Raw genomic sequence first — 21396 nt, 5'->3', positions numbered from 1 at the left:
AGGATTGTCTGTCCTTAATTGCACTTCCCAAATGTGTTGGATTACAATATCTTTCTAACTTGCATCCCCAATGGATCATGTTAGATGGGAATGATATTGTAGTCTCACAAAACTGGAAAACACGAGGCTAGAGAAGGCCATCCTATGGAAATGATGAGGTTCACATTGAGGAACTAGAAAAAGTTGAGCTGAGAAATTAGAAGAAATGCTCTTATTTGACCTGCTTGACCACTTCACTGAACTCTGATTTTGCTTTCTGATCTGTTATTGGGGGCCCTAGGTCTACAGAATGTTGGGGCTTTATGAAGCCCCTAAAATGCAACCTGGACAATATTTTCCTATTTTTTCCCCATTGGCCTGGAAAGGTCTATAAAGCATCATCTTCAGAGGCAGAAGGAATATCTTCAGAATTGTCTGAACATAAATAGACAGCAAAGATGCCTGAAAGTATTTTGCTTTTGAAGTTTAGCTTTCTAGAACATACATCATCTGGATTTACTAAAAGGGCTGAATATCAAAGAAAATATGCAATAGGCAGAATGAAACCATTTGTAGCTGTTTGCTTTTTCTCTTATGATCTTAGGAAGTTTGTGTTTTGAATGGTTTCTTCTTGGAATCTTTGCAAATTTAGACAGAAGAATTTTAAAATTAAATGGAAACAAAGGGACTCCACCTGTTTGTTATGTCTGGCTCTTTTATGAGAATTTTGGCCTCTGAACAATTGACTGAATTAATTTTTCTTGTTTCTGGAAAGCAATTTAAGCACTGGATTCCTGACTATATGTTGTACAATGTAAGAAATAATCATTATATTATATTATATTATATTATATTATATTATATTATATTATATTATATTAAACCTTATTTAATATAAATGTGAAACTAATGTGGGATTTGCTGGCTAGAGAATCAAAGCATAGCTATTGTACTTATTTCCCATTTTTGGCTTTTTGATTGATTGATTACGTGCCATCAGGTCATTGTTAACTATTAGATACTGCATAGATAGATTTTCTCCATGATGATCTGTCCCTAATCTGGTTCTTCAACTCTTCCAATGGTGCACCCATTGCCACTGTAACTGAGTCTATCCACCTTGCTGCTGGTTGTCCTCTTCTTCTCTTTCCTTCTACCTTTCCCAGCATTAGAGCTTTCTTCACAGAGCTGGGTCTTTGCATAATGTGTCCAAAATATGATAATTTGAGCATGGTCATTTGTGCCTTGAGTGAGAACTCTGAGTTGATTTGTTCAATGATCCGTTAGTTTGTTTTCTTGGCTGACCACAGTATTCTCAGGAGTCTTCTCCAACCTCAAAGTTCAAAGGTGTCAATACTCTTCCTGTCCTGTTTCTTTAAAGTCTAACTTTCGCTTCCATAGAGTGTTACAGGGAATACATAGCTTGCACACTTCTGATCTTTGTAGGTATAGACACATCAAGGCATTTGCATATCTTTTCCAAGGTCTTCCTGATTGCTATACCAATATATATATAATCTGAAGCTTATTTCCTGACTGCTTGTTCTTTTACTGTTGATGGTTGATCCTAAAAGGCAGAAGCTATCCATCCCTTCTTCACTGTCAATTCTAAATTTTTGGCCTTACTATTTTTAATTTTATTTTTGAACTTTTTTTGTTGCAGGGGAGGGGGAGACTACAGTGCACCTCTAAAATAGTTCCTTCCTTTATTATCTTTCAGTTAAGTTATGCACAACCTGTGATTGTTCTGGGTGCTATTACAGACTGGATCACTGCTGATCTCATTTCTTAATTTCTGAATTCCCTGGCAAGTTTTGATCTTGAGCTCCACTTATGTGGATAAAGAGTCTGAGGGCATCAAGATGCCTTCAGGAGATTGAGAAACTCATGATGTATATATCTGAGATATGTGTGGACCCTCTTGATGGTTCCTCCTCCTCCTCCTTTTAAATTATTGATATTTGTATGCCTTTTTTGTATAATTATCTATGGTGTATTGCTTTTGTAAGCTGCTTTGACTTGTTTAGAAGTACTTGGAAATAAATAGACATTTGATAAGACACTTGGAACAGGGTCATTCCCCCATCTCTGCTGAGATAATAGCTTAATCAGGCCCTTTTCCCATTTCTTTCAATTTTAGCTGCCCATTTATAAGAATGTCTAATGATTAAGAATTTGCATGAATCTGCAGGCTTTCACTTTCCCTCCATTCCTTTTTCCTTCTCTTTTGTAAATTCTCTTTTGTAATGCCTATAGTTAGGGATTGCCTTGTTTTACTGATCTTATAGATGCATAGACATGTTTTTCAATTCCAAATTATAATGTAAGTTTTAAACTGTGGTTAATGTAGCACTAGCCTGTTGTTCTGCCTTCATGTTGTGGAAACCCAAGAGATGCTTCCGTCTGGGACTTCTGGTTCAACACCCAACTCCAAACTCTAGTCCAGCAAGAAGAAATTCAACCCTAACACAGTGAGACACAGAAATAATGCTGTAATATATAACTGCAGAACCCTTTCATCTATTTCTCCATCCCACTTGATACACACTTAAGTCATATGTGAAAACCATGCCTTGTGAAAGCAAGATTTCAGTAATTCTACCCCCTACACACAGAGGGGCTGATATTCACTCTTAGATTAAGAGCTGACACTCGAGATAGCGCTCAAGATGTCTTTTGGTTTGCCGACTCACAGGCTGAAGCAGAATGGCCCCCGTTCTGCAACCACAGCATTTCACTACAGCCCCAAGGGAGAAGGAGGGAAGTAAGTCAAGACATAGTTACTACAGTCTCCACCCTTCCCTCCAGAAGGCGTGAGAATTGGCTGAGCCCCAGATGGCACAATTTGTTCTCTGAGAGATTGGAGACTTTTGGCAGGTAATTCTGTTGCAGAATTCGGAGAATGAAGACTTCAAGGCCCTGGAGGAGAAGGAAAAGTCTGGAGGTGAGAATATAGGAGTAGAAAAGGTACGGTGAGCACCAGACACCTTTCAGAAGGAAATTTGCCTGGGGTTCCCACACAATAAGAGAGCCACCCCAAAGCTCTGTTGGTCTTTTTTTTGTTTTTTTTTGTTTTAATGTTGTTTATAGTAGTTAGTGCTGACTCAATAATCCAACCCAAGGGTACAGGGTGTGAATATTGATTATTTGGATGGCAAACATTTCCTGCTATTTTTCAAGTGCTGGACCTAAACAAAAGCAGAAGTTAACGCCTCTCTATACCAGCATTAACATCAGTCTGATGAAATAAAGAATACAATGTGGGTAGAAGAGGGGTTAAAAAGAGAAGCAGTTTAAGAATCTGATTCTTGCTAGGGATAATTGTTTCTGTGAATAGTAATTGACAATAATTTCAATTCCTGGGTTAGAATAATCGATTTTCCCCTCTGCCCTTTGGCATTCTAATTTATGTTTTGACCTGCTTAAGCCAGAAATGGCCATGGGGGAAGGGGTGTGTTAAAAACCATCAATATGGTGGCCATGACCATGCAATTGAACGCCCCCCCCCCGTTTCTCATGCATTGCACATGTGATGCATGTAAAAAAAGTCTGGGGCTCACCCTCAGTTGCACGGTCGTGGCCATCTTAATGTTGTTGATCCTCTCTGCAGATGCTCCTGGACTAAGCATAGAACTGAAGCTGAATCTTTCTTAGTTGGACAAAAAACTGATTCCATATAGAAGCAGAACATTCCTTGGTTTGACAGCCCAGTGATCTGAGGAGGTGGCTAATCCATATTGACAGATAATTTGGAGATAACAAAGGTGCATTAATGTTGTTTTTGGTAAACTCAGGAATATTGGTGGACCCCAAGCAAAGGAATATTTAAATTGATAGGGATGACCTGTTCTTCTCAATAGCACCAGCTTCTCTGATCACTGGGAGCTAAATCTGTGGTTTTGGATACTATACCTTAAGTTTTACTAAGACTGTCTTCTGGGAAAGGAGTGCTACATCATGACCATTTTGCTAATGGACCCCAGAGATTGACAACTTTTCAAATATGCTCATAGGCCCAAAAGTTATTTCTGACACTGTGCTGTAGAGTCTGAAGGGGCATAGCCAATCTTATTATCAGGGTCAGGAGAAATGAGAGGAAGAAACTGGATTTTTCAGAAAGTGTTTGCAAGGTGAAATGCCAAACAAATCTAGAAAAGAACATGAAGAAGAACGGAGAGAGATGGGAAAAAACCAAGCACAAGCTTCCATTCTTAAAAAAAATCAAAGAAATGTTTTAAATATCAGCACCAACAGATTTGAAGAGACTCTGGAGAAAGTGCTTCCTGAGGGTTTCTTCTTCAGGTTGTTCTCCTCATTATTTTGACTGTCTGCCATCAGGGTTTTATGTTTTCACTGCAACAACAGCAAGAGTTGATTGGTGAGTGGGCAGCCATATAAATTGAATGAATGATTGAATGAATAAATAAATAGTTTCTACTCCACCAAACTGCTGGTCTGCCACCTCCTCACGTTCTTGTCCTTCCCACATAACTGTCAGCAAGCAGATGAAGTAAGAGCACATGGTAGCCTATCAAGCAAAGCTACAGCAGCCATGCTACATATCATTTTGAACAAAAGGCTGTCCTCGGGTGTGAGTAGCAGGAAACGGAATTAATCAGGGAACATCTTCAGAGGCACATGAGTGACAAGGGCACAAGATTGGCGCATTGTTGCTCCACTGCTTTTCTGAATCTGGCCCTGTCTGGCTTGATTCAGCTGCCTGCTCCTCATATTTTGGGAAATTCTTTCATTTTAAACAGCCTTTGCCCAACAAGTACAATCATGACCAGGTGGCTGGCCAGGCAACATTTTTACAGGCCAGGGGACATTTGTTTTTGGTTTTGTAATCATTTTGAGGTGTCCGCTAGATTGCCAGGGGTTAGGTAATCCTGTATAATGGCTCTTGCTAGATGACTGTTGAAGAAAGAAAAAAAGCAGTGGGTGACTTAGCAGAAGTGATAGACTAGCTTTGCTTTTCTTCTCTAAACAATTAAAATGAAACAATTCAGTGACTAGAATGACAGATATTATTATATATGTTTCAAAGAGGAAATGTATTTAGAACATTTCCTTTGTTTTAAATGTCGATGGAATCCTTTGTACTACCAAAGTGGAATCCCATTCTTCTCGCTGAGGACTACATGAATATATGGCATGGCCCCCACAGTACCTTTTCAAACCTGAACCCTAGTTATGCCCGTGTAATCAAGGGAAAAAAGAAAAGGGTTTTGCAGTTCCCATTTTAATATAAACAAGGTAACCTTTAAGCATTGGCCGGCATTATTAGTTTTATGGGCCAGCATACTTGAAAAACAACAACAATTAATGTTTTAGGTTTTAATTTTTAGGAATCAGCAGATTCCACTGGGTTTATGGGGGAGTTTAGTTTCCCCACTTAATCATTGGCATAGTTGTCCATGCACATTGAAGGTTCATTTTCTTTGGAAGCCAAAAGAACTGTACTGGTGGAGGCAGAATAATCAGTCCAGCTGCTTAATCTTGTAAGGAAAATCCAGGGTTTTTCTGATGTAGGTGTGTACAGTTTTCCTCTATTGGTCTTACATATGAAGATACATCTGTGCAGGTGGCTGGTCTCCTTTTCTTTCTTATGACTTCTTAAACCCATAAATAAAAGCATACGTTGGCTTTCTTGTTGTAGCACACAGCAGAACACGCTTGAGTCCGATCTGGACTTTACGTCAGATTATTGTGAAGGGTTCTCCTAGCATGAGAAAGTTTGCTTAGAAAATTTTTCTGTTTACTAGTCTGTCTCTGGATACGGAAGGCCACTGAGGTCAAAACAGAAGGAGCCATCCTGATGGCATTTCCTGCTGCCTCCTATTTGACCAGTAAACTTCTGAGTAACTCTAGGACAATGTCCAGCAAGAACAATAATCAGGTCCTAGTCTGAAATATGGATTGTGTAGCAGGCACACCTGAACCTCTTTTTCTTTAGTATCTTTCGTTGTTAGACTGAGACTGTTGAACTGTGAATTTTGATTCTGCATGATAAAATAAAAAGTGGGGTTTCTCTCTGATTTGTTACTGTTCACAGTGCCAATTAACAACAGCTCCCTCTGTGATCAGTCTGCCTGAAAAGAATGGCTACATAAAGCCAACAGAAAGGTAGAGGAAAACTAGGATCTAAGAGGCCTTCCTCTTTGGCAGGGTTGGTCCCATCATTTGGCAGAATGGCAGCAAATTATGGATATCAGGAAAGAGTCCCATATTGTATTTATTTATATTTATACTGGATGAAGTAAAGGAGAATCCATGACTGAATTGAATCCTGTCTCTTACACAGTTGTCCTCAATATATCAGAGTTGAAGTTCAAGGTCCATTGCTCAGAGCCCACAAAATATTGGAATGAGCCTGCTCTTTGCCATCCTATGTTTTCAAAATCATGTGCTATACGCTTTGTGCAAATCTTTTAATCAATTCTAAATTGAGGCTAGCTGTTAAAGTGCAGAGTCTTTGGAGAGTAGTAGCATACAAAATCACAGAGAAAATCTATCTATGTGGTCGCTAAGAATCAGCAACGACTTGATGGCACATAATCAATCAATCAATCAATCAATCAATTAGTATACAAAAACTGCAAATAAACAAACAGCCTGTTAGAGACAGTGATTTACCCCCACTCATAATGCTTTTGTGTTTTCCCACTGCTGTGCTTTCCATCATTTTTCTCACCAGAAAAAAAAAATCAATTAAGGAAAAAGAGTCAGAAGTTAGCAGCATGATGCCTTGGTAGAGCTTGATGTGACACAGACAGATCCCAGGATTCCTGTTAGTCTCTTCAGTCCTTCATTTTGGTGAAGACATTTCTAAACAGTAAAGTGCAAGGGGCCTCTATGACAATCCTCAAAACATCTCTCACTGATAACTTACTTGGAAGGACGAGAAAGTGGAGCATCTGCAAATACACGATTGGTATGAAAATGTAGATGCTTTTCTCTGCTTTTGACCACAGCATAAATCAACACAGAAAACACGGTAGGTCTTGGCATCAAAGCCAAGTTGGGTTTGAATGCTGAACATGTAGTGGGGTTGAGACTCATAAAAGCTGCTTGTGTGGTAAATTGTATCTTTGAACGTAGAACACTTGAGCCTTCTCTTGTCAAGTATTCAGGGTTATGGCCACTGGCATGGATATCTGAGATTTCCACTGAGCAGCAAAATCAAACCCACTCATTACTAAAATGGCTTCAGAACAGTCTTTCCCTGCCTACAGCCTCTATTTGTTTGGGACTACAACTCCCCAAATCCTCTCCCAGGCTTGGGAAAACTATTCTAGATCACCTTATGCATGCCATTATTATCTTAGCTTCCTGTTCCCATCACTAATACAGAGATAATGCCACCTAAGCTTACAGGTGACTGCCAAGATGATTGGGTTACTAAATGTAATGCAATGCTATTATTCTTATTATTTATTACATGTCTACGTTGCCCAACTCCCAATGACTCTGGGAGACCACAGATAAAAAATATTAAATACAAGAGAAAAAATACAATGGTAGACAAAAATGCAGAATGAAGATGGGAAGGTCATTAATCATTAGTCAACTAGTCATTAAAAATGCTTCTGACAGTTGCAAGGGCATCTGCAGAGGGATGAAAAAAAGTCAAGATGGTGGCTGTGATCATGTGCTTGAAGCTGCCATTTTTCACTTTTTTGACTCCCTTCCCTCCTGTGGAGTCTTCTGAATAGTTGTTTCAGAGGAAGTTTCTAAGTTTTCTTATGGGGTACGATTGATTTCAAGAATGGAAATGGAAATATATATGCTAAGTAAACCAGTTTCTAATGGATAATAAGCACAAGAAACTAAATATTGCTGTGCTGGGGCAGACCAGTTTTTTCCCCCCTAACTGCAAGCAATAGCAGCACAGGAATATCCTCAAAGTTCATGTAGTTCAGGGCCATTAAACCCCTTTGTTTATTACCAGCATCTCGTATTCAGAGGAATTCTGCTTATGAACAATGAGACTCAGCCAGAGTATCATGGTGTTAATTAAACACATGAAGTCAACACTACACCATGTATGGAATAAGCATGAATTCCTTCTATGCATTTTTTCTGATCTGTAAATAGGAGTGAACAGATTCTAAGTAGATGCAATCAGTTCCAGTGATTATTGCCAGGTTCATAGCTATTATTCCAGGAACCGCTTTCCCCAGCATAATTTCCAAAGATGAAACCACACTGTTGGCAAATGGGAATTTACAAAGTTTGCCACGTTACTCCCAGACATAAAGTATTCTTAAATCCGATCTACAGCCTATTTAAATTGTTTTTAAACTTGATTTCAGTCTTCTTGAAATCAACCTTGGGTTGGGTCACCCAGGCAGTTAGGAAGAAACTGGTCAGGCCAAAAAAGCTCTACATTTGTGCAAAGGGATGGAAGATGATAGAAATCACTACATTTGTAAATCATGCAGTTTAAATGCTATTCCACAGCCTTTTGTACAAGTACTCCATCTTAAGAATGAATGCAATTGAATCCTCCCAGCTTTATCTCCATTTTTGCTCAGGGTGTGAGTGGTGAATTTCATTATTGTTGACATACATCTCACTGGGAATTTGTAGGAAAGACTAGAAGCCCCAGAAGAAATCAGCACTATTTGTTGATCAATTTCTTTAGGACAGCAGTTCGCAATACAACTTATTGTAAATAATATAATGGAAAGGAATCCTGCACGTGCTTGTGATTGGGGTCAGCATTAACCAGAAGCACTTGCTATGAAATTGAGTACAGTAAGACTTAAATTTAAGTGAGCATGCTTAGAAATGCAGCTTTAAGGCACTGATATATAAAATAACATCTCTGAACATCATTTATGTGTGAAAATGAGCATGAGTACACAAAGACTAGAAAGTGGTAAATTCATATTTTGAGTTATGCGGGGTTGATATTTAGACCACAAACACGGAAAAGGAAAAGTGTATTTTGAGTGTTGTGCATGAAACTTAGCCATTTAAAACTGCAGTAATGGTGGAGGAAGCTGAACAGTGAAGATTTAAGGATTCAGCCCCAAGTTTTTGATTCTTCCTTGTGATGGTTTTTCTTTCATGAGTATTCTACACAATGGAATTTATGCAAGATCCTAGAAGGTTAAGGAACATATGCCTCTGTCAATAAACATTTGCTTCATTTTTGAATGGATGGACCATTCTGAATACTGAGAGAGTTTCTTTGACCACTATATTTGATTTCCTCTAAATCCTGAGATAAATACGCCTGTCATTAAATTTGATAGCATTGATTATCTGCATGGGTGCATGTATATGTCCTTATCTGAACACATGATTGATAGGTCACAGATGCCTTTGTGAAAAGAAGGGAAGGATAGCAAACTGTGAAAAACCAAGCATTCTTATTTGCAGAAGTGTGTATTAATTCATTCCATTGCATTTTAAAAGGAATTTTGGATTGAGACTATGAATTTGAAAGAATCTGTGTCTATACATTTGTGCTAACCTGCACTTTGTCAACAATATCCAGGTCTAGTCCCATGTTCCTGACATGATACGTCTGATATAAATCAAGCCAGCAAGAATCTTGCCTCATATTGTGCAGTTGGGAGGAAGTCTATGTGTATGGATTGGAAGAGGAAGAAATTTCATCCATAGACATGTGGGCAGAGAACACCCACTTTGAAATTTGGAGACATAACGTTTCCAAAAACAAATGTTTCAAATACTTTAAAAACACAGTATTTTTTAGCAAAAAAGACCTGAACGGTTTCCAGAGTGCTGAGTCACTTGGGCCATCTAGGGATTCTCCCGGTTGTACCTGGTTCAGTCTGGGTTAGAATTAATGCAGAAACAAAAATGGAGAAAAATATCTGTGGTTTCCTAAGCAAACCAGCTGCTGAGTTGTTGGTTTCTGTACCCCAGTTTCCTTTGACTAGCAGCAGCTATTCAGGATGGATGTCATTACCAAGACTACTTCTAGATTATTTACAGATGAGAGGTACTATGATTGGTTTTGGAAAATATAAAGCTTTGACTCAATCAATCTGATCTATGTACAAATGTGATTTGTTTTAGTGGCCTCTGATCCTGGCATCTGCACAGAATTGCAAAATTTTCTCCATCCTTTTCACTTGCTTTCTTCCTCTTCTTTTCTTCCTCCTCTTTTTTTATTAATTTGAAGAAAATCTCCTATAATTCAATGATAAAGTGTATCCTGTGAGCCCCAAGAACTTACATACAACTCTGCTGGATCAGAGGCTTTTAGACCACCAACTTGGCATGCAGACGTCACTTATCAGCAGGACAACATGAAAACAATGAACTTCTCACACTGGTATTACTCAGTGCTGGATTTTTGGAAAATGGTGCCTCTCAACCTAAAAATACTTGGAGAACTGCTCCACGAAATGGCTCAGCAGATTAACTCAGGATAGGATGTATTTATAGCATCATTCCTTACTGATGTGGGCATGCCAAGGTGCTACCAAGAAAATCATTTAACAGTAAAAATAATAATTAGACTTTAGAAGATAAGCATAAGGTGATTATATTCTAAAAGAGGATTTCCCCCCATTTCTAGGGATGCAACATCTTCTGTCCCAATATTATTATGAAAGGCAATTCACACATGTATTGCTGTGTTTGTACCTTACATAAAATTGTTTTATCTACTCCTTCCACCAATCTGCTATCTAGAGGACTACATATTGGAGAAAGCTGGTTGGGCTAGACAACCTTTTCAGCCCTGAGAAATTGGAAACTAAGCATACATGTGTGCACATACTACACAGAACAAGTTCAGTTTACTTGACAGTCATGTTCCTTGCAAACTCAATGGTCACAGAGCCATTGCCTGACATTTTTCTTCTTCCTTAAGAGGACTTTATTGTAGTTGGAACTTACAGGAGCAGGCTCTTCCAGAAAATCATCAGAGGCAACCAAAACATGATAAATTAGAAGGGGGAAGGGAGGCAGGAAACAGAGGAGGAAGGCTGCAGAGACACCCCCCTCCCCCGCAAGCCAAGGAAGCAGGTCATGAGTAACTCACCAAAGACACAGTGTATTTTTGATCAAAAATATTAGATGGCTACTCTTCCTTGGGCAGAATTGTAATTTCATATTCCAAATGTAGGTATTCTAAGCTACTAACATTCTTCCTTTTGGGAAATATGGTCTCCATATAAGACTTTTGTCCTCATTTCTCATATGGATATATTAATTAAAGGAGACAATAGGGACATAGATTCATACATGAATCTGTTCTAACAATTTCCTCCATAAAGTTGTTTGTTGACTTATTTGAAAGTGTCATCCCCCCCCAGAGTTGAGTGTGTGGTGTGTGTGTTTGTGTATGCATACATATGCTCACCTTATGGGCATGGGAAGCCCATAGAAAACTATGAAAGACATAGTTGGCAGTCAGGCAAGATCGTGGCTTAATTTGACAGCTGACCTTTTGCACTTCTAAAGCAAATGCTGATGCTTATAGAATTTTCAACCAGTGATAAATCAATTGTTTGAAGGGGGAAATGCAGCAAAAAAGAAGCCCTAAATCAAGACAAAAAGCTCTGATCTTACTTCTCACAAGCACCTCATGGTTCCCTTGAGAGATCTGGAAAGAAAAGAGATAACTCAAATTTGCTTGGGATCTGTCAAAGACATCAAAGAACATCAACAAAGACTGGACATCAGAAAGAAAGAACTCAAGCACAGTTGAGAAAAGACAATGAAATATTGGCTAAAGCTCTCAGCACTGCGTGCAAAAAAAAAGAGGAAATTTCATGAAATTGAGAAGTGATAAATGCTATGAACTTTGATGAGATCTCAAATTGCAGCAGAAAATTAGTACAGGAAAAAACAGTCAGCTCTTATGTATCATAGATTTATAAAACTACAGCTATTATGAACCATAGAGATTGCTGGTTAAATACTGTATTAAAATATAGTATTTAATCAACACTGTATTGCAGAGAAAGATATTGATGTAATTAATCTCAGAATGGATCCAAGGGAAATGCCCTGACTCTATTTTCTGCAGATCAAACAGACCTCATTGCCAAATAGCAGACTCTGTTAGACATATTGGACATACTTAAGTACCACGAATAGCCAGGAAAACAAACAAATAGATCACTGAACAAACCAACCAAGCATTTTCACTCAAGGCACAAATGGCCAGGCTCAAATTATATTTTGGAAACATTATGTGAAGACCTAGCTCTCTTGAGAAGTTTATCATCCAGGGAAAGGTAAAAGGAAAGAGAAGAAGAGGATGACCAACAGCAAGGTGGATGGACTCAGTTACAGCAGCAATGGAAGACCCTGAAGGGCCAGGTTGGAATCTGAACATTCTGGAGAAAATCTATGTGATCATTGAGAGTCAACAACAACTTAATGGCACATTATCTTTCTATCTATCTATCTATCTATCTATCTATCTATCTATCTATCTATCTATCTATCTATCATCTATCCCTCCATCCCTCCATCTATTAATTATACATATTAGAAATATAATTCTACATAATCTTTATTAAAAGACCAGTGGATTGCTGTCACTGGAGACTTTCAAAGTATTTGATATGTTAATATTATTTTTTCCCTATAAAGAGTCTTAGTTAAGTTTTTGAAAATTATGTTATTAATTTAATTAATCAAATATACTTTTAATTCTGTTTGCTATTGTAACTGATGTAGTCTCTATAGCAGTTTAGATAGACTCAGTCATGTAAGGATTTAGTATGGGCATACTCACTTAAAACATTTATTTGCACATTATATTCTATTGATGTAATCATCTCTTTCTAAAGTTATTGCCAATTTGAAGAATGGTCCACGTAATTTTTGAGAAAGAGCTGGCTTAAAATTAAAGTACTACAAGTCACAGTTGATCTGTTTGAACAGTATTACAAGAAAATGTTCCAAGAAATGTCAGGACTAAATATGAAATCACCAATTTAAAATATATCAGAATAAGAATCACAAAGGAACTAAAGTTACGTTCTTCCCATTAGACAAACAAAATATGAATTTTGCTATTGGAAATATTTGACCACATTATAGCTAATTAAAATGCGATCCTCCCTAAATTTGTTTTTAATTTTTCAGGGTCTTCTGGTTATTATTCCAATTAAAGGCATAAATGCTGGACTTGTTTAATGCAGAGAATAAATAGCTGCATATAAGAAAAAAACACGATATTTACACAGATACTCACAAGAAGGTGATTTCAGTTTTCCCAAATAAAAAAAATATTACGGTACATTAAAAAAAAGCAATTGCTTCCAGTAATAAGAAATTATGTTGCTTAGATTTTGATAGACACACACTTTTTCTCTATTTGGGAGAGTTGGATCATCATTTTTTGGGAGGGGAGTGGAAAACTTTTAAAGATATGGAAATCATGAAGAACAAATTTAGCTGTATACCTCCTCCTCCTCCTCCTCTTCCAGAAAATACCATTTGCAACCTTGTATAGGAACAAAAACCAGCTGACTATAAAACATTCAGGCACAGAATTTCCAAAATTATTAATACCAATAGGAAATGTAGGAAAGATATTGACCATTTCTGAAAACAAATTATGTAAGTACCTCAATAGTAGATAAATTGAAAGAACTTTTTTTTAATATCTTAGGATGATTGTGTTTTAAAACTTGGATGGGAGGCAGATATTAAGCTCCCATTGAAGATAGCGGGGCACAATTTGGCCTAAGCCACCAATACAAATAAATAATTTGTTATTAGATTTATATTCCAGTTTTTGTCTGGGAGCTCAGGTGACTTGCATGAGAATCTCCCTTCATTTCAGCAACCCTTGTGGGGTTGGGTGACCTGGGAGAGAGTGAATGGCCGCTTGATGGATTTCCATGGCTGAGGATGGGCTATTAATAAAATTACAGACACAAGCTTTGAGATTTGAGGGTGATATCTCACCAGATTAATGCCTATTCCCCAAAAGCTAGTAGCCATGCAATGTGTGAAGGATATTTCACATGAGGTGGAAATACTCAGCCATCCAGGAGTTTTAACTCTGTGTTTCAGTTTTTGTCAGACACACTACAACTCCAGTATATGAACTCGAGCCAATTAATTCTAGTCAGTTAACTTTATTACCTATCTTCAACCCTGCCCTGGGAACAATTTGAAAAGAAAGACCCAATTAACACATTGTTGTTCATTAACATGTTGAAAAATGGGAGAAGTGCTAAGGGAGATTCAGTTAACGGCTCCTCTGTTTGCATACAGCACGCTGCACTTGCTGATGAACTGATCCAAACAAGACAATGATTCCAGGGAAGAAATAAAATGACTGATTTATATTTCATGATTTATATATAATTTCAATGTTTGCTCACTCATACATGGTGCTGGAAATGGTTTTCCATTAATATTATTCAGGGGTATCTGCATGGGGAGGGCATAAAAAAACCTCCAGATTTTAGTCACGACCATACTATTTTGCCCCTCTTTTGGGGTACAATGCCCTTAAAAAAGGAGGAGAGTTCAATTGTGCAGTTATGGCCACCATCTTGACCTTTCTGATCACTTTTAGGACTCCTCTGATGGAATTGTTAACCTAGACATTATGATCCAATGGCTTTTGAGGGCTCGCTCGGTCAGGGTCTTTTGACCAGGATTTGTATGTAAAGCACAGACCTGCTGACCTTCTGTGGCTTCACTGAATTCTTAGGCTAGTCCTTGGCCTCACAGGATGGCTTGTCTAGATCAAAATCATCACCACAAACAGGAGTGAAGCCAACTGAAGCAACTGATTGCCCATTGCCATTGTGGACCTTCAAGTGCCTGTTATACCAATAGTGATTCAGACCTATGGCTTATTCTTCCTCCTCTTCCCCTGAATTAATGGATTCTTTGTCCAGCACTTGAGGCCTTGAAGCTGAGTGGCTCTTGAGTGTTTACATAACTGCCAACTTTGAGGACTTTTGGCTCCCGGCTTCCTTTTCACACTCCCTCTTATTCTGGATAATCATTCTAACCTGAAAGAAGAGGAAAAGGAGACAGACAGAGACAGATGATTTTTTTAAATGCTGAATAATAGCTATTTCCTGACAATGAATGTGCCTGTTGAGGAAATATATAAAATGAAATGTTTCTGAAATATCGCAGTCCTGTTAGCTTTTAGATATTGTACAAATGGAACATTGGCTTTTAAAAAAATCTGTTCGTGATTAGGTGTGGGCTGTGCTCCCCCCACCCCACCCAGACCCAAAGATTCTGGGCCTCATACCTGGCCCTAGAATGGAGTGAAGTGAAGCGCTTGACATATTTCTGCTTAAACTAACAGTTGTCTTTGGCACCAGTGATAAGGAGTTGATCTCTTTTATATGTCTGGGCTTCTTATTGTGCTAGACGACTTCCTCTTATATATACCTCTGTCCTAAATGATCTTGCAAGACAGGAAGGTACTTTTTTTTCCAGTACTAAACTGATGGCCTTGGAGTTTATTAGCAACATTTTACAAGCCACATGTGTTTCTTACAAGTGTAGAAGTAATGTTAAAATCTATCTGTCCTGCAAGAACAACTCAGGTGGTTTAATTCCTTGGCTTCTTAAAACGGCATGTTGTTTTAGCTTAGTTTTTAATAACAAAGGATAGGGTTGTTTTTACAAAGTGGAGCTACCTAGTGGGATTTCTTGGCAATGCTCACTTCTAAAGATCTGGCATGAGAAACCTTAAGGTAATTATCACGGATCATTTCACATTCTTTTGACCTCACTGTTATAATTTCTGTCTTGTCCACACATCGATCTTTTCTAAGAAAGGATAAAGCATTCATCTATATTAAAAAAACAAACAAACAGTAATTTTATACATCACATGAGTTCTCCTATCTATCTGTCCCCAGAAAGGAAACAGAGAAAAAAAGCAAAAGGAAGGTCCCTTCAAAAAAAAAAAAAAAATGCTTTGTTGCCTTCAGCTCACTTTCAGAACTATAAAGATAAGTTGGGCAATTCCATTGGCTAAAGCAGGATCAGGAGCCTGTTTAAATGCAAGGGTTGCATCCTCTCAGGCAAGAATAAGAAACCAAGTGCCTCTGTGCAAGCAGATTCCTTAATGCCTAGTTTTTATTTTTAATGTTTTAAAGTAAAATGGGAAACTGCCGTGATGTAAAATAAAGCTCTGGCCTCCAGTGCTAACTTGATTCCCGAGAATGCCTTTGGAATCCTAATTTACAGCTTCAAGATTCCATACTATCTCTGGAATTATGTCCTGCTACTAACTAGACCTAAGATGAAAAAGCAAATTTATGAATACATTATGTCAACTACATATGTCATAGCATAATAAATGTGATTTAATTTTAGAAAATAAGTTGCCCTTCCTTCTGTTTTTGTCCACCTCTTGTAAACTAGATAACGAATATGAAGAACGGGAAAGGATTGCTTGACCTCCTAAAGGATAAAATAAAGGATGCTGAAATCATAAGGGAATTCATGACTTCAGAATTTGAATAGGATCTGAGTACACTGCACATTTGTCCGATTTGCTGTGAATTTCGCTATATGGTAGAAACAGAGATGAGGTCACTACATTTCTGGGGAAGTAGTACCAGCCCACACGCTCAAGGTTGGATTGTAGTCACCCCCCTTTTTTTGAGGGGTGTCCCTTGAAGTCAGACTTGACTCCCGGCAATTGCCTGGACAAGCCCATATGTGCCATTTCTTGGCAACGTTTTTGGAAGTGACTTGCCACTGCCTTCTTCCTAGGGCTGAAAGTGACTGGCTCAAAGTCACCCAGGCAAGACTAGAACTCACAGTCTCCTGATTTTTAACCACTACACCACACTGGTTCTCAGTGTCACCCATAATTATCTATTAAGGTAGATACATTTTCAGCTTACCACTGGTATTTGACTAGAAACATGAATCCATGGAGTTCCCATCCTCATATTAAACCACTGCTATGAATGAAATTCTGGAACACAATGCCTTAAAATAGATGGTTTGAAAACACCCCAGACAAGCTCATGTCAAACAGATCTTCGCCAACACATTCTCCACTGTTCTGATCAGCAGGAATGTGCTATTTTCTTAGTAATTTGAGTTACTGGGTCAATAGTGTTTTTAATTATTTTATCATTCACTCTGCAATCATACAAAGCTCCATATAACATTCTGCTAAAAGAATTCAGCAGTCTGTTTTTCAAAACATTTCTGATCAGGGGATTCCATTCATTCCAGCTGTGGGATTGCAAGACTTTTGGAATGGTTACAAAGTGGAAACTCTCTTTTTACCTTCCTAGGATAAATATTTAGTAAATATAGATGGGAATGGAAAGAGAAAAATTAGAAAGAAAGACTGGAATAGGGTTGCAGACACATGTAGATATTTCATTTAACTGTGCTGAAATTGCGATTATGTTGCTTTAGCTGTTAGATAAATAAAATAATATTGTGATTAGATAATTTGGTTGAAGCATGGAATAACATTTGGCAAATTACTAAGCAATAACATAATAATCTTGGGGGAGGGACATCATTAATATAAAAGAATAAATTTTTCTAAAAATGTAGGTTTCAAATAAATTCTTGCCCCTCTCTCTTCATTTCACACACATCTGCATACCTATGCAAGCAGCTGTGACTGAATCACATTCAAATAATAGAATTAGGAGGGGCCATTTATGCAAATGAGGCCACCCTTGCTCAGCACGGGAATCCAAATGAAAAGACCCCAACAGCTGCCTAACCCCTCTTGTACATATCAACTAAAACAGAGTGCCTCAAATTGGTCTCACTGTCGAACTGCCTTAACGTTCGGAAGTTTTTCCTAACATTCAGATGGAATCTGCTTTTGGGAATGTCCATCTATTATTCCATGTCTTGTACTCTGGAACAATGACCAATCTAATCCAGTATGGCCAGTATTGATAAGCTGAGTGATTATACCTCTCCAGTATCTTAGGGACTTAAAACAAGCCAACCATGCTCCATACATCTGTACTCCAAATATGGAGACTATGATCTGAGGTGGGGTGGGGTGGGGTGGATTATTACATATTTTCACTTATGGAAATACTGTCAAGTGTGCGACTGGTGTGTATCAGTTCTACATGCACTTAGAGACCAAAGCGGACAGCATATAGAAGATTAATTAAAGATTTTCTACCACTTCCTTGAAGTTTAAAAGCAACCACATGAGACATAGGAGTCACAGATGAGGTAAAGGAAGATATTTACAACCTTCAGTATACAACTCTCTATTGGAGAGCAGCTCATTTCTGGAAACAACGTTTGCTGCTTGTGAGATTCTGTTATGGCTTCCCTTGCATTTTGATTGGCTGATAGACCTGCCTATTAATCCTTTGCTTGTTGGAACCCAACTTCCTTTTGTTCTCACCCTCTAATATCTGAAGTAGGACTTGGACTAATTTGTCTTTGTTCTTGTTTGATCTACTGAATACTAGTCTGTATTCTCCTCACTGAGGGTACCCCATTTGAATTAGACTCTGGATGGCAAGTGTAGGTTTGCCATTCTCATGCCTACCCCAAGAACAGAGCATCTGGTTTTAATCAAAATCCCTTCAAATAGCTGTAGAGCACAAACAGCACCAAGGTCAACCAGGAGCACTGGGACTTGGGGAGCCCCAACTTTGCAGGAAAGCCAAAACAGTAAGAAAGCAATCCCCCACCCCCTTCTTGAAAAACATTTCAAGAAGGACTCTGCTTACTCAATAGTTACAGAATCTTGAGCATCTGTTGTTGTAGGAGCAGGGAAGAAAGAATATCTGTAACGTAATCTCCCAAACATTATGTTACAGACCCCTCTCACCCCCATTTCATTTACTATCTACCTTCAAGTAACATTAGAAGAGGCAAAGCCAAAATTTGAAAACGGTCATTGTCACATTATAGAAACTTGGTAAACCTAGAAGGGGAGCCTGGAATATTAATAATAAAAAAGAAAAAATAGTTAATATTCATCAGGAGAGCTGGGAATGAGCAGAAAAGGAAAGCAGAAATGAAAGGTCTGAAACAATAGTTAGTTAAGCATCATTTGCCTGTGGGGAAAAACAAAAAGGGGTTAAAGATAAATCATGAAGCTCCTTTCCCAGGTATTTCCTATAATTGGAATGACTTCAGTCATTACCTAAAGATGTTGAAGGGAGGTCTCTCTCTCAAGAGAAATGAGGAATACGGGGACACTTTGTCCTGTGTGTTGACTGCTGGCCAAGGACCTCAGTAGGAATCTCCAGATTACAGTCCTCTGTCTCCTCTCCAAATGATCCTGGTACTTCTAGAGCAACTTACGGAAGTGGAATAACAATACAATAACTACCATACAAGAACTGCATAATAATGCCATGTTTACCAGAAATGCATGGAATTGGACCATGGAAAAACCAATGCTGGGAAAGCCCTGTTGGAATTAGGTCAAAGAGCAGCTTGTATTTTGGAGGCTCCATCTGTTTCCTGCCACTCTGTGCTACTTCCCATCTGCTCCTTCTGCATATCCTTCCATCCAAAATTACTTTACCTGCAGCAGTATTCATCACAGGACTTTCAGTGAATGCAAAAGCAGCTATTCAGAAAGGAATCCCAAAGAATGACATGCCTTTGCCCACAAGCTGTGGCTTCAACAAGGCCTGAATTGCCATCAGAATAAGGAATGGCACTCATCCAGGAGCCTTGGAAGACTAGGCCTCTTTGAAGCCTCCAGAAGGGCATGCTTTTTATTTTACAAGAAATATGGAAACATCTATTAGTTGAGTACACTTCCAAAGGAATTATGGGAAATGGAAAGTACCCTGAATTTATTTCTCAAAAATATTCCAACATGATAGCACAATTAATTATCTTAGATGGATGTGACTTTAAATGTTTTATTTAGCTACTGAATATATACATACAAACTTTATCTGGAGATGACAATTATTCCATTTAAGTCAGCATATCCTAACACTTTGCTTTTTGGAATAGTTGGTAAAAGTCAGAACATTCCTTTTTGTGGGTGTGTTATGCTTAATTCTTTTAACATGTTTTTAACAGACCATGATTTCATCTTAGAAATGAACTCAGCTGTGGGTGGTTAATGGTAGATGTACTCTAAGTTTATTTGAAATACTTTACATTTTTTATTTACTTTAGAACCCAATCTCTTTCCCCCCAAAACTAAACATAAGTAAGGGTCACTAACTTATATTTCCTGTCTTAATGATAGAAAAATTTGATGAGAGAAAATGCAGAGATATTAAGGAACAAAGATAGACAGACAGACAGACAGACAGACAGGGAGAAGCATCTAAAGATAACATTGTATATTTTTGGAGCAGATTTTTGGAATGGGGAAGTTTAGCCATTTAGGGGTTGGATTAACTTTTGTTGTTGCTGTTAATGTATAAGATGACTGAGGATCTTCCATCCTGTTTTCCAATTGTAAAAAATGGCCCGCGTACCACATGTTTTTGGTAGAGAGGCTTCTGTTTCTTTAGCGCTTCTTGAACTGACTGTGGCATCAGTAATTCCTGGTCTTTCCAGGAAATGCTGGAGAAACAAGAAGCTTCTCTACCATGATCCCCATGCTATTGTAAGTGCACAGGATATTTTTACAGTTTAACACTTATTTTAAAAATAGAAGATTGTACAGTATATGTTTCCTATATCTCTCCCCATCCCCCCCAGATTCTAATTCTCCCATGGGAAGAAAAATGTTACTGGGAGTTCATTCCTGAAATGCCAAACTAGGTTGTGCATCAACTACTAATTTGGGGAGGGGGTGGGGGTAAAGAGTCATAGCCTAAGACTCATCTGCAGATTTGAAAACTCTCTCCTAGAAATCAGAGACATTTACACACAGAATGGTTGAACAAAAGCTGCTGGATGCTTTAGACATGTAATAAATAAATGCATGGATGGAATAAATAAATATTCCACGTTTATTACTTTATTTTATTTATTACAGGTAATAGAGCGGAGCCTTTGTATGGATAGGGAAGGAGGATGCCAGAAATATTGGTGAAAGAAGGTTTGTGGGGAAGAAGACTGTCATAATCAAAACAATATTAATTTATTCAAAAAACTTAAACGGCCACTCATCTTATGTACTATAATCCTTGGCAGCCCACAAAGAAATGATAAAAACATAAAACCATAATCAAAACTCCCGGTGCCTCAAAAGTAGCACTCCCCCACACATTAGCATCCCACTTTTCTGGGTTTAGTCTCACTGTACCCCAGCACTTGTGGGAAGGCCTTTCAGAAGACTAGGAGGGATCCCAGGGGGAAGGGTGTTCCAAAGGGCAGGGACCACTATGGTGAAAGTATACTTCCTAGGTCCCACTAGATGACTATATGTAAGAAAAGATATCTGGAGTGTGTTCATGTCAGCCTTACCAGGTAGACCAGACAGGAAACTTGACCAGATAAACTAATTCTACTTTATTGTAAAGCTACCTTGACAGAATCTTGCAA

The 21396-nt window shown here is 38.2% G+C and overlaps 1 long non-coding RNA gene across 2 annotated transcripts in view; it reads left to right on the top strand.

Moving 5' to 3' along the window:
- Positions 1-2808: 2808 nt before the first annotated feature.
- LOC148214329 (uncharacterized) overlaps positions 2809-21396 on the top strand; it is a 39939-nt gene continuing 21351 nt past the window's right edge. For both annotated transcript variants that reach the window (XR_015798273.1, XR_015798272.1), the window contains exon 1: positions 2809-2923. This is a non-coding gene — a long non-coding RNA (uncharacterized LOC148214329). The remainder of the gene's footprint in view (positions 2924-21396) is intronic.

The sequence above is a fragment of the Python bivittatus genome, unplaced genomic scaffold (assembly GCF_059951505.1).
Source record: "Python bivittatus isolate LINGU-HERP-01145 unplaced genomic scaffold, Pbiv_v1 ctg000570_np1212, whole genome shotgun sequence".
NCBI classification, from domain to species: Eukaryota; Metazoa; Chordata; class Lepidosauria; order Squamata; family Pythonidae; genus Python; species Python bivittatus.
This window is presented reverse-complemented; position numbering and strand designations above follow the sequence as displayed.